Source organism: Cololabis saira, chromosome 21 (assembly GCF_033807715.1).
Source record: "Cololabis saira isolate AMF1-May2022 chromosome 21, fColSai1.1, whole genome shotgun sequence".
Classification (NCBI taxonomy): Eukaryota; Metazoa; Chordata; class Actinopteri; order Beloniformes; family Belonidae; genus Cololabis; species Cololabis saira.
In genome coordinates this window covers 22,032,040-22,049,376 of record NC_084607.1, presented here as the reverse complement: position 1 = coordinate 22,049,376, position 17,337 = coordinate 22,032,040, and the positions used below count along the sequence as shown (strand labels likewise).

The 17,337-nt window shown below is 40.4% G+C and overlaps 1 pseudogene; it reads right to left on the bottom strand.

Moving 5' to 3' along the window:
* Window positions 1-1,779: 1,779 nt before the first annotated feature.
* LOC133421552 (uncharacterized) lies at window positions 1,780-15,840 on the bottom strand (annotated as a pseudogene).
* Between the last annotated feature and the right edge of the window lie 1,497 nt (window positions 15,841-17,337).

Sequence of the window (17,337 nt, the reverse complement as noted above, 5' to 3'; positions counted from 1 at the left end):
GCGTAACCTACACCGTAGGCTACGCCGTCGATTTTACACGGAACCATAAATCCGCCTTTATTCACTACAGCACCCTGTGCTCCTGAAAGAAACTCCGAAACTCCTTAAAAATAGGTGAGTACTTGTAATCTGTCTACGTTTGTACTTTTCTAAGATTTTTCTAGATTTGTTGTTGTTTTGGAGCATAATGTGACGTTTGAAAACGCAAAACTCCGGTTGTCTCTGTCTACACCAGGTCTACACGCATCTACATAAACTGAGGTTTCAAAAATCTTCCCTTTGCCTGGAGTTTTTTTAAACATTTGTTTATTTGCGTTTTCATGTGGATGACAGGTCCAAACGTAGGAAAATATCTTCGGTTAAGCAGATACCCGGCTACGTGTGTACGGGGTCTGGGCAGTCAGATGGGGCAGCTGTGGAGACTGCTCCCTGTTGCTGCGTCATATGACGCGGTGTTCGAAAAAAAAAGCGTTTGTAGGAACTTGGCTAAAATCAGCCACTTTTTCCTCTGAATAAGTGCCCTTATGTCTTGTAAAACATATTAAATCCTACATTAACTTCTCACATAGTCATTTTCACATAAGGTCAGGTATCATTTTTGAAAAAAATCTAACCTGCAATATGCTCTTTAAGCCCCAAAGCATAATGCCTATTGCTACTGTAACACAATCACCTTTTGTTTACACGAGGTTTTATAGTTATATAGTTATATATAGTCTCACTGCATGAGAAACTGTTAAATAAAAGTTGCTTTAGTCTATCAGAGCATAGACTGTAAAGTTCTGATGCTGGTCTTTAAAGCTTTCAATAGTCTAGGACCAAAATACATCAATGACCTCCTGAACCATTATAAAACTTCCAGACCCCTCAGGTCATCTTGGATCTGTTTTTTTATCTTTTTTTTTATCAGTTTCCAGAGTCAGAACCAGACATGAAGAAACTGTATTCAGCTTCTATGCCCCACATGTCTGGAACAAACATTCAGAAAGCCTCAGATCAGCTGAAACACTCAATAAAGCTCTAAATCTGCATTCCAAAACATCATCATATTTTGATTGGTTTTGACTGATTTTATCCATTATTCTTATTTCTTTCTTTTTCATTTAAATTTTAAATGGTGATTTTTATTTATGTTTTAATGTCTTTCTAAAGCCCTTTGAATCACCTTGTTGTTGAATTGTGCGTTACAAATAAACTTGCCTTAACCTAAGCTGTAATTTGAGCCTGACAAGTGCATGCATCGCAAATAGTTTAAATCTATAATTGATTCATTAAAAAAAAGGCTTTGTCCTAAATTAAAATATAAACCTAAGAACATCTTTTATGTTATCGAGCAATTAATGAACCAAAAATAAACTATAAAAAAGTGTAAAAACCAAATAAATTGTGTCCCTCCTTTTTTTAAATTTACTGTTTAAATGTTTCTAATTCATATTTTACTTCTTAAATTGTGTTGAAGTTTTTCCAGTTAAACTTTTTTTTTTTTAATCAGTGAAGAGTGTAATTCTACAGACCCTTGAGAGAAATCTTCCTTACACACCTCTCTAACACACATGGGATGGTTGATATTTATTGACATTTATTACATGTTTATAGAAACAGTGAAGCAGCTCTTGCTTTATTTTTCTATACATTGTACATTTACTTAGAATTATTATTCTAACATGAATATATATATATATATATATATATATATATATATATATATATATATATATATATATATATATATATATATATATATATATATATACATATATATATATATATATATAGGGGTATCTTTTCCAGCATATATGATATAACTTTAATATATTGATTAAAAGGAGATCAAAAGTGTGTCATTATTTCCTCTCCTGCAACAAGGAGATCCATCAAAAATGTGATTTTACAAACAAGTTTACAAACATTTAGTTCTTTAAAATACAACTATTCTGTGAGTTATGTGGATAATATTTTATGGTCAGACATAAATTTAATTTCATATCAGAAATAAATATCAATACTTGTAGCTCTTAACTTTCGTCAGTTCATTTTTTTGTTGCATACTGTCCAGTGACTTTGTTTACTCCCAAAAAATAGTATCTGTGGTGATTTGCAGTAGTATTAAAAATAACTTTCATGCAAAATATATCTTTTTATAATTTTCTGGAAAGCAGAATTTTCATCCATTGGACGATTTTCATCAAACATTTACACATTGGAGGCTGAGGAACACATGCTGCCGATCCCAGAACTGATGTCAGAACCTCCAACTTGGTTTCTCAGCCAGTGAGCAACATTATCATGTTTTCTTTGATTCCTAAACCCCAACGTACTCCCATAATCGGAGGTACCATCTCCACTCACTGAAACAGAAATTAAACATGTCATTAATTGAAACAATGCATGTGACAGCATGTTTCCACTCAAATGCTTGTATTTGATTATATCAAACTCACTGTTTGGAATAATAGCATCATCCATGCTATTTGCCACCGTCACAGAGGGCAGTGTTTGCTCGTCTGGTTCATTTGCTAAAGCTTTCAGCATCCGGTCTATCAGTGTCTGCTCCCTCTGGTTCCACTCCTCTTCTGTCAGTGTGGGCTGCTTTCTTTGCTAGTCATTTTTAATTTCTTTGCCTTCAGTTGTGAAACATCCCTTGTTCCGTGTTATGATGTCAGTAACCTTTTGGACTAACTCATTGACCATATCAGGAGCACCAAAGTCATACCGGCTCAGAACGTGGTATCTGTTCCCGCATTTTTCCACCAGCTCCTGAAGAGCCTCACCCTCTCTGGCGATGTGGTGTTCAACTGGGCGCTGGCCAAGCCAGTCTCCCCATGTGAACAGCACCATGCAGTGCCTCCACACTCTCTCAGTAAACGGCTCCAAGAGCTCCAGCACTGCTCTCTGATCATTTTCTGTAAATGCTCTTGAGATGGGAACAACTAAGAGAAATACGTGAGGCCCCGGGGCACACTCCACACACATTTACTCCACTGAATGTCCCTTGATGTTTCACACATGTTGCGGTTGTTCTCTGATCTTGGACATCCTGCAAGGAAATAAAAGCTATGACATGACTGATCGACCTGTGAACTAATTCATTGTAGAGATGAGCATCTTGAATTACCTTCTTAGACCAAGCTGTTCCAAAACCTGTGTCAAACATCTCATTGAGTAGGATTATATTTCCTGCTGTACTCTTTCCTGACTCTGTTCGGCCAAGAAGAACGAGCCTGATGTCAGAGATTGACTGCCTCTCCCCTGTAAGAATAAAACAAAACAAACAAAACACACACACACACTAAACTTAGCACAAATAGCAAGGAAATTTGTGTTTGGTGGATTATTTCTCTATTGTAACAATGCTTCATGGTGATAAATAGTATACTGTTCAAGCCTATTAATTTACCTTTTAAATGGTAACACATTTGTAAGGAACCTGCATTTCTGTCCATTTAACAGTTTATCAATTTAACAAACAGGGGCCTCAGTAGTGTGTGGAAGGACCGACAGCAACAACAGCCTGGCACCTCCTCCTCATGCTGGTCACCAGCCTGGTCACACACGGCTGTGGGATGGCATCCCATTCTTCACCACCATTTGTCGCAAGTCAGCCAACGTGATTGTTTTGGTCACTCTGGCACAAACAGCACACCCAAGCTGATCCCACAAGTGTTCAATGGGGTTCCATCCTTTCCTCTCCCAAGTTCTGGAGGTAGTCTCTGATAAACCCCGCTCTGTGGGTGCCAGCGTTGTCATCTTGGATGATCGTTTTTGGTCCCAGGCTGTGGAGATATGGGATTGCCACTGGTTGCACAATTTCATCTTGATTTTTATCTCTGCATTGAGATCGTCTCCAATGATGGCGAACCTCAGTGAGGGAGATGCCGGACCATCACGCTCCCTCCACCAAAAGATGTTACTCTATCGGTTTGCTTTTATCTGGCATAGCGTTCTTCACATCTTCCCCAACCTCTGACCCCGTGATCCAGTTTCTGTAGGCATAAATCTGGACTCAGTGCTGAACATGACGTTCCTCCACATGTTCATGTTCTAGTGGATGTGTTGCAGTCATGCAGTCATGGCAGGCCTCCTGGCAGCCCTATGAGACTGAAATCTGGCTGCATGCAGTCTGTTCTGTATTGTCTGGACAGAGAGCTGTTGGCCATACCGTCCTACGGTACCTAATGGCCCTTTTGCACTAGTCCTGTCGGCCCGACTCGGCTCGTCACGCCTCTACCCGTTTTGTCCCCGTTTGGTTTTCCACTGCCAGGGGAGAAGTGGGCAGGTTGGGGTTAAGCTGCTGTGACATACTCGATTGCGCAACCGCTTTGTTCATGTCGGCGCTGATCAGAAATCAGCTGGAGCCGCGAGCGGCTGAGAAAAAAACAGCCCGTCTACATCCCTTTTTTAATTCTCTCGTCAGTCACCAGGTTTATGAACATCTGCACCTCAGAGTTGGATCACCAAACAGACGTTTTGCGCTTTATAATAAAATCGCCACGAGCCGCGGGTCGCTCTCGCTCTGACTCCCGCTTCCTGATTCAAACGTCCCCGCCCCCCGACCAATCAGAGGCGCGGAGGGTGGTGACGTCAGAAATAGTCCCGGCTCAGCCCGGATAGAACCTCGGCAGAATGGTTAGAGAAAATGTATCGGCTTGGAGCGGCTCTACCCGTCTCAGCCCTAGTGCAAAAGCCCAAGACGGGGCCGTGGCGGGTAGAACCGAGCAGAGGCGTGACTAGTGCGAAAGGGCCATAAGTGCTGTCAGGGTGAGGAGTCTTTTTGAGGTGTCATCTTTTTGAGATGCCCACTTCGCAGCCTATCTCTGACATCCTCCTTTATTTGGAGCTTGGCCTTCAGTTTGGAGATGGTACTGGGGCTCACTCCAAACAATGCCCAACTTGGTTTTGTGGAACACCAGCTTGACGTTGCCATACGGCACGAGCGCTGGGGGTACCAGAAGCTCAAAACAAGAGTCAATAGCGACAGTAAAATAATCTGTTTGCCATTGGCAGAGAAGATTTGTAACATTTTTCATGGTCACAACCAACTCAGCTCTGCTCCTCATCCTACAAATACATGTTCCTTACAAATGGGGCATATATATATATATGTATATATATATATATGTATATATATATATATATATATATATATATATATGCTGAATGTATCATAATACATTAGAAATTTTAGAAATTTTAGATTACCTTTAAACAGCTCTGTCAGTATTCTTGATTGTCTGTCATTTATCTTCCGTATCCGTTTGGCCTTCTTGTCTTCAGCTTCTCTCTTGGCCTCAATTTGTGTTGCCCGTTCCTGGTCAACTTCATAATAAGGATTTTCATTTCCTGCTATCATCTTGTCAATCTTCTCAAGGAGATCCTTTTCCTGCACTGTATCGTCTTGATTAATTTTGTTCAGGACGTGATACCTGTTGCCACATTTGTTCACCAGCCACTGCAGACTTTTCTCACTCTCTATGCGCTCCTCCACAGTCTTCACTCCGAGCCAGTCACCTCTAGTGAACAGAATGATGGTGTGCTTCCAGATGTCATCCGTGAACAGGCTCATGTGGTCCTGGACTGTTTTCTTGTATGATCCATTGATTGCAGTTTCCAGGGCGATCACAAGGAGCACAGCATGTGGTCCTGGAGGACACATGTACATGCTATTCTCTATTTCAGCTTTATCCCTCTCACAGCAGTCTTGGAGACTGTGGTTGTAGAACCAGCCAGGAGAATCTACCACTGTGAGTCTCCTACCAGCAACCACGCCGTGACTTATTTCAGAGCACACCGTTCTACTGCCATTAATGTCAAATGCATTCTTTCCCAGAATGCTGTTTCCTCCCGAGCTCCTGGCTCCGAACTGCCCACCAACCATCACGATTCTCAAAAGTGCTGGCGGGGTTCTGCCGCCTGTAAAAGTTTGAGCCAAAAGAAAATAAATAAATCAGGACATTGGTTTCACATAGAGCAGGGGTCTTCAGGTCTGGTCCTCTAGGTTTGCTGTCCTGTATGATTTAAATGCGTCCCAGTTTTAACACACCTGTTTTCATTTACTTTCCCGTAATCAGTACAATACTCTGCCTGTCCCAAAACAGTAACAACCTGGGTTTAAAGGTTGCTAAAACCATAACTTTGGCAGAAGTTTGCAAGAATTAAGTGTGAGTTAAATGAATTGCACGTTCAGTCCAATAATCTTCTCGTTTTTTTTTTTTTTTTTTTTTTTCTAGTATGCATATTAGTATTCATTTTGATTGTTGGCTAATACTTTCCCATCTTGGAAAATTGTTATATGAATCGTTTCATTTGCTTTTAACTAAGTTTCTCTACTTCTGCATAATGACTCTTTATTAAAGATATAAACAGATATTTTTTCTATCTTCCTATCTTCTATCTTCCTATCTTTTATGGTTGGAGCCATTGAATTATTGAAATTCATGTTTTGTTAATTCTCAGCAATTGTCTTTTATTTGATTCTATTTCATTTTTAGGAACAAATAAATATGTGACTTACCTTCAATGACTGCTTTGAGTTTCCTTCTTTCCTTCTGAACATAATCAAACCTTTTTGAGGCTCTTTTAGCCAAAACTTGCATTTCTTCTCTGAGAGTATTTCTTTCAGCTTCATCGACAGAATAGAGACGACCCCCGTTGACGGCAACCATTTCCTCGATTTTCTCAAACAGCTGCAGGACTTGAACCCTGTCCTCCCCGTCACTGATATTGAGAATATGTTTTCTGTTCCCACATTGCTGAAGAATCCAGAGCAGTGACATCCAATGTTTGGATTTTGGATTATATCTCTTTGTTGCTACATTTAGCTCGTGCAGTAAAGAGCAGGATGGTGTGCCTGAAAACATCTCCTTGGAAAAGTTTCAGGTGCTCTTTTAGTGATGGTATAACAATCTGAAATAAGTATTGATCAACAGGAACAACCAGAAGAAAGGCGTGAGGCCCTGGGGGACACAAATGGACACTATTTTGGATTTCTCTCTTATCCAGCTTTGGGGTGTTTTCTCGTGTGTAATCCCACCACCAGCCTGGAGTATCAACCACGGTGACTTGTCTGCCGTGAACCTCCCGCTGCCTCGACACGCTCTGAGCGGTTCTTATGCTGGTGTCAAAAACATTTTGACCAAGTATGAAGTTCCCTGTTGAACTTTTACTTCTAGTTAATCCTCTGCCACCTATCAACACGATGCTCAACTCTGGAGTGTGATGGCTTTGACCTGTAAGACACAAAGTGTAATTTATATTAATACATTCAGCCACAATGTTTATGCAGAAACAACAGATCAGTTCACATTCATATTTTTATGGCATAAATTATTCTTTTAAATATGTAATTATAAGTAACAAGGACATGCCAATTAGAAAAATATAAAAAGAAAAGAAAACTCTTTAGTTAGTCAATGCTGCTGCTGTGAAATCCAAACCCAAAACTTCCCAAACCGGCAAGCCTGGTCCATTTTTAAAAATCTATTTTAATACTCAAGGTGCTGTACAGTTAAAAAAAAAAGTAAGAAATAAAAATAATCACCTACCATAGTTGGTTGTAGTAGTTGTGTTTGCCATAGTTGTCCCTTGGCCGTTCTGGGTTTGCTGCTTGTTGTGTGCACAAACAGGGCAATAGAAACAAGAGTAAGCGCACCTGCATAGAGTGGCTTATCTCTTTTTTATTACTCTCGAAACTTTGATCATGATTTATGAGTTAGTTCTGGGAAAAGGGTTCAATGTATTAACTAACTAACTGAATATACTGGACAGTGAAACAACACAAGGGTTTTATTCACTGTTATTCACAAAGTTTTATAATATTGTAATTTGTGAATATACTGTAATATATTCATCTTCTTATTTTATATACTTCTTAGTTATTATTAAACATTTGACAGGTACCTCACATTAAACAGACATCAGCAGCCAGGTTCAGCATTACCAGCAGTTCCTAGGTGACTGGAGTTAATAGTGAAAAACCACAAGTTTTTCAAGGATTTTTTTCATTGTCAGTCGCAATGTTTTTAACTACTATTCTGACATGTTTATCTATTTATCATGGATAAGTAGGTGTGTTCAAACATTTGACAGGTACCGCACATTCAACACTTTTTTAAATATGTCCTAAAATGTCCTCAAAACTGCTGTTGTAAAGACCTTACTACTGAAAATAAGCTTGGATTGTTTCAGTATTACACGATTACAGGCCAATCTTAATCTTACCTTTATTGGAAATTACTGAGAAAACTTGATGAATTCAGGCCAACAATTTCTTAAATGTGAATGGTCATTAAACTAGATTTCAGTCTGACTTCTGACAAATTCACAACACATCTCTTATCAAGGCCGTAAATGAGGTCAAAATTTAGTGAGAACATCATCTTGTGCTGCTTGACTTTAGTTCAGCCTTTGATACTGTGGACCAAGAGACCACAAGATCCTTCTTTTTTTTTTTTAAATAAAAAGGTTTTTGTGGCACTAGTGGCCTTTATTGGGAAAGTAGGTAGACAGGAAATGAGCAGAGAGAGAGGGGAAGACACGCAGTTAAGAGCGACAGGCCAGGTCTCGATCCACCGCCTGCACCAGGGCTACAGCCTCCGTAAATGCCCGCTCAACCCACTGAGCTACCCAGGGCCACATAAGATCTTTGACTGACTGTAAAACTGGGTGAAGTTATCAGGTCAGGTGCTTTGTTTTTTCATTGGGTGAGAATAAATCTGAGCACACAAACACACATACAAAGATGGTTATTAATATAATTATTATTATATCATTACTATTATTATTATTATGGTGATAGTATATAATATTATTATTAGTATAGATATCGGATAGGTGAATGGATGAATGAATGGGATGCCTGGGTCTGGGGCCCTCCGTTGTCGGGCCCGCGCGGGTGTCGCCCTGTTGGGGGGTTCCCTCTCTCCTGGCCCGTCCCCGGTCCCGCGGCCTCCGCGGCAGGGCGCCCCTCTGGTCTTAGAGGGCCACTTTCGTGGGTGTGGGTGCTCCTGCCCGCGTCTGCGGCCTGGGCGGCTCTGTCTCTCCGGGCAGGCTGGCTCATCGCCGGGTGGGGGCCGTTGGCCTGGAGGGTGGGCCCTCCTGGCCACGTGTCCGGCCCGGACCGGGTGGCCGGGGATTGTCTGGGTCGCGGTCCGCCGCCGTGGGATCCCTGGCTGCTTCTTCCCGTGTCGTGGGGGCCCCGCCCACGGGGGGGGGGGGGGGGGCTCGCAGGCGGTGGGTTGCCTCCCTCCTACCTCTCCCCTCTGTGGGGTTGCTGGTGGCCTGGGTTCCGGGTTCTTCCTGGTCGGCCCCTGGTCTCACGGGTGGCGGGGTTGCTCCCCCCCCTCCCCTACCCCCACTATAGATACACTTCAGGTGGAGCTTTGTTTGGTTTATTACACACACACACACACACACACACACACACACACACACACACACACACACACACACACACACACACACACAGTCACACAGTCACATACGTATACATACACATACACACACACACGCATTTTGGGGTTAGTTAGCGGTAGCTTAGCTCAGATTGTGATTTGGGTTGATTGCTGTTTGTGTTTTGGTCGGCTCCGTATCGGTTTTGTTGGTTTGGTGTTTTGTTTGTGGTTTTTGTTGCAGATTTCCAGTGCTTCACGTGTGCCTCCGTGTGTTCCTGCTTCCTGGATTGGCAGTGGATGTCACCCCCCACACCCCTCCCCCCCAAAGAAAAATCACTGGGTTTGTAATGTATGTATGTGTATGCGTATGTAGGCGTATATATGTATATATATTAAATATAGCAATAATGCACATATATATGCCTTTGGTTTTTACCTGCATGGTATCAATCATTACAGTAATATGTGTGCAGACAAGGTAAAAAAAAAAAAAAAAGAATAAATCTGATGAGTTCCATTTACCTCGGAAGTCGGAACTCGGAACTGGGAATCACGTCACAGCCGAGTTATCAGCGTTCCAGTTACAAAGTAGGTAAACAAGTTTGTAGTTCGCATATACCACATGAAAAATGTAAATTACACTATAGCAGCATATATATGCAGAACAATACTTGTATACGACTGATTTAGTGTGACCAAAACTAGAATGAAGTGCCTCGAATTTTTACAGAGCTCTCTTCTACTGTTTACAACCGGGGAAGCCATCTTGGAATGTGAACTCGGGGGTGGTGAAGACTCTCCCACTTTCTCAGTGGGAAATCCCACTTCGAGGAGCGTTCCAGTTGAAAATTCCGACTGGGAACTGGGAAATCCCCACTTCCGAGGACAAATGGAACGCGGCATTATTCCCATGACCTGTGGAGTCCCTCAAAGGTAGCTTCTTGGACTCCTTTTATTCAACCTTCAGTCAGACTATTCCCCCAGGTCAGATCAGACATGACAACAATGTTACTCACCACAGCTATGCATGACACTCAGATTTCCTTGCCCCACCAAGGGACGTTATGCTCCCTCTGTAAGTGTTTGCAGCATCTGCATTGCTGGATGCAATCACGCTTCCTCCAATTAAATCAAAGCAAAATAAATACAGTAGTTCTATTTGCTGTACAGCTTAAGTCCAGAGAGCTCAAGATAAAACCCAGCATGGTGTCCTTGAGAGTTAGAAAGGCCCCTATGGATGAAATGTATCACGTGAACAAATAGTACTGAAAAAAAGAAAATACAAAACTTACAAGTACATAACATGAATGAAACGGTATATTTTTATTTTTTGCTACATATTTCTTCATTAAAGTTACCATGATTTTATACATCATACAGTCAAAATGGGGGGGGGGGGCATTCTAAAATAATCACATCACATTCATGGGTGTTTTATGACCCCATGAAATAGTAATCTTAACAGGCCGACTGATTACGAGGCGATTCTTTATTATCTCCTACACCATGGGTGTGCAAAGACCTCAAGGGACAGTGTCCTGTAGGTTTTTGATGCCTCTCTCCTACACTATACAGTGGACAGTTAAGAATAAAATCTCTATATTTACATGACTATTAACATCTTCTAACAATTGAATATACAGTTATAGTTCTAAGACTTATCTGTTACATACCTATATTAAAAATATTTAAGTCTATCAAATGATCCCCTGTTGATCATATTTGTTGTTGCTTGTGTTCAGTAACTTAATGGAGTTCCTGCTACTGTGCAACATGTTTACTGCCTAAAAAGAGTATCTGCGCTGAATTTCAGCACTATTTGTGGCGAGTCTGTTGTGCGGACTGAGTCCTGCCTCCTTTCCTGGATAAGGGTGACTTTTTGGCTGTTCTTCATGAACTTCAGGATTTCCATCAAACCTTCCCATAAAGGAGGCTGAGGAACAGATGCTGCCAATCCCAGAGGTTTTGTCAGAACGTCCGACTTGGTTTCTCAGCCAGTGAGCAACATTGTCATGTGCTCTTGGATTCCCAGACTCTGAAGCGCTCCCATACTCTGAGGCAGCATCTCCACTCACTGAAACAGCAGTTAAAAGACATCAATCAATAATTGGAACAATGTATGTAAGTGACAGTATGTTTAGACTCAAATGCTGGTACTTGATTATATCAAACTCACTACTTGGAATGAAAGCTTCATCCATGCTTTGTGCCACCGTCACAGAGGGCAGTGTTTGCTCGTCTGGTTCATTTGCTAAAGCTTTCAGCATCCGGTCTATCAGTGTCTGCTCCCTCTGGTTCCACTCCTCTTCTGTCAGTGTGGGCTGCTTTCTTAGCTTTGGTAGTGAGAAGAATTTTGTTTTTTTCTCTTCAGTTGTGAAACATCCCTTGTTTCGCCGTATGACGTGAATGACTTTTTGGAGCAACCCTTTGACTATTTGAGAATCACCCCAATAATTCTCGCTCAGAACGTGGTATCTGTTCCCGCACTTTTCCACCAGCTCCTGGAGAGCCTCCCCCTCTCTGGCGATGTGGTCTTCAACTGGGCGCTGGCCAAGCCAGTCTCCCCATGTGAACAGCACCATGCAGTGCCTCCACACTCTCTCAGTAAACGGCTTCAAGAGCTCCAGCACTGCTCTCTGATCATTTTCTGTAAAGGCTCTTGAGATGGGAACAACTAAGAGAAATACATGAGGCCCCGGGGCACACATGGAGATACCACGGAGAACTTCTCCTTTGAGCCAGTCTGATGGGGCCGTGTCTTTGGACCAGCCTGGTGTGTCAACAACTGTGATCTTTACTCCACTGAATGTCCTTTGATGTTTCACACATGTTGCGGTTGTTCTCTGATCTTGGACATCCTGCAAGGAAACAAAAGCTATGACATGACTGATCGACCTGTGGACTAATTCATTGTAGAGATGAGCATCTTGAATTACCTTCTTAGACGAAGCTGTTCCAAAACCTGTGTCAAACATCTCATTGAGTAGGATTATATTTCCTGCTGTACTCTTTCCTGACTCTGTTCGGCCAAGAAGAACGAGCCTTATGTCAGAGATTGACTGCCTCTCCCCTGTAAGAATAAAACAAAACAAAACAAAAGAAACGATATTATTGTCTGTGTGAATTAGAAAATACATTCTCATTTTTCTATTACCTTTAAACAGCTCTGTCAGTATTCTTGACTGTCTTCCATTTATCTTCCGTATCCGTTTGGCCTTCTTGTCTTCAGCTTCTCTCTTGGCCTCAATTTGTGTTGCCCGTTCCTGGTCAACTTCATAATAAGGATTTTCATTTCCTGCTATCATCCCATCAATCTTCTCAAGGAGCTCCTTTACCTGCACTGTATCGTCTTGATTCATGTTGTTCAGGACGTGATACCTGTTGCCACATTTGTTCACCAGCCACTGCAGACTTTTCTCACTCTCTATGCGCTCCTCCACAGTCTTCACTCCGAGCCAGTCACCTCTAGTAAACAGAATGATGGTGTGCTTCCAGATGTCATCCGTGAACAGGCTCATGTGGTCCTGGACTGTTTTCTTGTATGATCCATTGATTGCAGTTCCCAGGACGATCGCAAGGAGCACAGCATGTGGTCCTGGAGGACACATGTACATGCTATTCTCTATTTCAACCTTGTCCCTCTCACAGGAGTCTTGGAGACTGTGGTTGCAGAACCATCCAGGAGAATCTACCACTGTGAGTCTCCTACCAGCAACCACGCCGTGACTTATTTCACTGTGCACTGTTCTCTTGTTACCATCATTAATTTCAAATGCTTTTTTCCCCAGAATTGTGTTTCCAGCTGAGCTCCTGGCTGCCCACTGTGCACCAACTATCACAAGTCTTAAATGCTCTGGCAGGGTTTTGCCAGCTGCACAAGAAGAAAGAAAAGAAAACAAATAAATCAGACCATTAGTCTCCTCCATCTGGATATTAACAGGATTTTTCAACTCATATGATACTGAATCATTTCAAAACACAGTAACGACAGACAAAGAGTCAAATTATGCTTTGACTGCTGATGCCAAATTGAGGATTATTTATGGTTGTTAGTTATGTTGGAAAACCTGATATTTTATCTGGTCATAGTTGGCCTTAGTATTAACCAAATACAACATCTGATCATATAACTTTGCTCCTGTCCTGTAATTTCAAGCTCCTGAACCGCAGCAGAGGTAGAGTCATTTGCCTTACTGAAAGATATTGGTTTGACTCCTGGCCTCACAGTCCATGTTTATCTGTGTATGATTGTGTGTATGATAGAACAAATGATGCCTATACATAGATATATGTACAAAACAGTGCAATATGAATGGGTGACTGAGGCCTTCAGTCACCCATTCAGTGTTAAGTGAATAAATGCAGCAATCCACTGCGATGCTTGACAGCAGGAATGAGGTGTTTCTGCTGAAAGGCTGTTTGGCTTTCACTAACCATGTTGCTGAGCATTATGACCAGACATCTCCGTTTGGTTCCATCTGTCCACAGGACATTGTTCCGTGTTTTCTGCTGCCAAACAAACCCTACATCTTCAGTCTTCTTCTGATAATAATTTTCAAATTTTTTGTCATGGATTTTAACATTTAACATAATCAGTGAGGTGTGTGAGGTCTCAAATACAACTCCTTGGCTTTTTGTGTTTCTTTTAGCATTGCACAGGTCTTAAACTTGGGATAAATGGGATGTCCATTACTTAGAAGATTGATGAATGCTTCCCATTTGTGAATAATCTGTTGCATTATTTAATGTTGTACCTCAAATTGTTTTGAACTGATTTCCCATCGATTTCAGACTGATTCGTAGTGAAAATTATTGATGTAGCATTAACAGGGCACTCTGTAGACTGTTTCATAATTCCTCAATAGCGGAACAAGCCACAAGTTGACGAGCAGGGCCATCTCTTGGTGTTTTCAAGAAGCTCTTGAAAAGAGGAGGGCTCTTCCAAGCACACCATCTATCCTAACAACTCTATCTTATCAATCCTTCAACATACTTACACACACACACTTACAACACACTTACATGAAAAACATTACACATGGCTGTTTGTCTGCATAATACTGAAACCCACTAGATTATCTTCATTGTTTCTGCACAAGACAACTTGGAATAAAAAATTTGTTACATAGTTTCTTACACGTATGTTTTGTAAACTGCTATTAATGGGCATTCATTTTAATTGTTGCTTTGTCTACAATATGTTTCATTTGTTAATTTAATTTAATTTGTTAATTCAAAGACGTCTTATGTCACTTTATGTTTAGAAACAGATAAATATGTGACTTACCTTCAATGACTGCTTTGAGTTTCCTTCTTTCCTTCTGAACATAATCAAACCTTTTTGAGGCTCTTTCAGCCAAAGCTTGAATTTCTTCTCTCAGAGTATTTCCTTGAGCTTCATCGACAGAATAGAGACGACCCCCGTTGACGGCAACCATTGCCTCGATTTTCTCAAACAGCTGCACAACTTGAACCCTGTCCTCCCCGTCACTGATATTGAGAACATGTGTTCTGTTCCCACATTGCTGAAGAATCCAGAGCAGTGTTGGGCATGTTTGGATTTTTGATTCTATGTCTTTGTTGCTACATGGAGCTCGTGCAGTAAAGAGCAGGATGGTGTGACTGAAAACATCTCCTTGGAAAAGTTTCAGGTGCTCTTTTAGTGATGGTATAACAATCCGAGATAAGTACAAGTGCTGATCAACAGGAACAACCAGAAGAAAGGCGTGAGGCCCTGGGGGACACAAATGGACACTATTTTGGATTTCTCTCTTATCCAGCTTTGGGGTGTTTTCTCGTGTATAATTCCACCACCAGCCCGGAGTATCAACCACGGTGACTTGTCTGCCGTGAACCTCCCGCTGCCTCGACACGCTCTGAGCGGTTCTTATGCTGGTGTCAAAAACATTTTGACCGAGTATGAAGTTCCCTGTTGAACTTTTACTTCTAGTTAATTCTCTGCCACCTATCAACACGATCCTCAACTCTGGAGTGTGATGGCTTTGATCTGTAAGACACAAAGTTTAATGTTCATTAATTCATTTTTTACAGCTAGAATAATCTGTTTATGCAGATCTAAAGATCAGATAACATGCATATTTTTGCATGGCTTTTTTTTCAAGCACATACCATCTCTACCAATTAGAAAAATATATAAAGATTAAATGTCAGTACAACAGTAAACTTATCTGGAAAGGAAAATCTTTAGTTAGACAACATTGCTCCTGTGAAATCCAAACTGAAAACTTAACAAACCAGTCAGCCCATAGTGTATTTCCTTGTATTCAACATACGTATTTTTCTGATGACAATACAATTTCTAAAGCCAATATGAACAATGTTTTTTTTTTTTAAATCTGTTTCGATACTCAAGGTGTTGAACAGTTTAAAAGACAGCTTTTTAAAAACAAAACCACCTACCAGAGCTGCCAGTAGCAGCTGTGTTCGCCATAGTTTGAAAATGAAAGTAAATGCAAGTATGGAAACAATACACCAGTAGGGAGTGGCTTAATTTCTTTGCACTACTTGAGAAACTTTGTTCATGGTGTGTGAGTTAAGTTTATGAAGAGAAAAAATAGCATTTACTAACAAACAGATAGATTATTATCTTTTATGCATACCCACCTATTCCTATTTTAATGCAAAATAACTTGTCACAACCTATTCCTTAACATCCGTGGAGCTCAAACTTTGTTGTTTGTTGATGAAAACTATAGTTACTGTTGTGGATAATGATGAGTCTGTAGTTCAGGAGGTACAGTGTTTGCCAATCTGCTGGAAAGTTGTGGGATTGATCCCCAACTCCAGTCTACACGTCGAATACGGATATAGCTTGGGGTAAAATACTAACATAGCACCACCACACCAGTTCTTCACTTGAAAGTTGTTTTTGAATCAAAGGGCTGCATGAATGTAACGATTGAATCATGTTACTGTTGTTTTTGTTTGTTTGGTTTTTTTTCCGGTCATTTCCAAATTAAGAATTCAAATACAAAAGAAATGAAAGAAAAGAAAACAACAAATGAACATGAATTTAATGCTAATATTGCATTAGACCAAAATATATAAACAAAACAAGACCGAAAAGGTGTAGGCTGAAGCTTTGCTTATTACGCCTACCCCTTTATAATCAATTTCTGTCAGCTCCTACATATACCGATACAGAGCAGTAAATCAATTAAAAGAAAAACATTTCATATACTTTTTGTATATTTGAAAACATTCAATATACTGCATAGACCTATTATCTATTTAAGTTCTGAGACTTACATAAACACTCATACAATATGATCATACTTAATGAGCATCTTGTTCTTCAATATTATTTTAAATATTTGGTATGTACTGCATCTTTAATTTCCATTTCCAAAACATTCCACAGATTAAGCCCATACACTGAAACACATCTATGTTTTTTTTATATATATATATATATATATATCTTTTTATTTCACAAAAGAAAGACAATCAGATGCATTCTTAATGACGGTAGGTCTTACAATTTTCTTTTATGCATGCGTGCCTACTCCCGCCTATCCCCCCCAAAAAAGCACAAAAACATACACAAAAAAAAAATAAATAAAATGGAAAGAAAAAAAAAAATAAGTAAGTGAGTGAATAAAAATATGGAAAATAACATCAGTAAATAACAATAGGGGCATCAAAACTCAAATACCTACAGATACATAAAGTAAATGACAGCAATTAAACAGCATTCAGCGGACAATAAAGTTCTCTAAACCAGAGAATAATGGGAACCAAAATTCTTGAAAAAGATTGCCACATCTATGTTTGACATCCATTCTGTTCTTTGTTTTTGTGAACATACAGCTTCCTCTCAGTTCATATACATTTTGTCTTTCCTGAAACAGATTCTGGATACAGTGTGGCAACAGATTATATTTTTTAATTTTTACAGATTATTTGCCAGTCAATCAATCAATCTTTA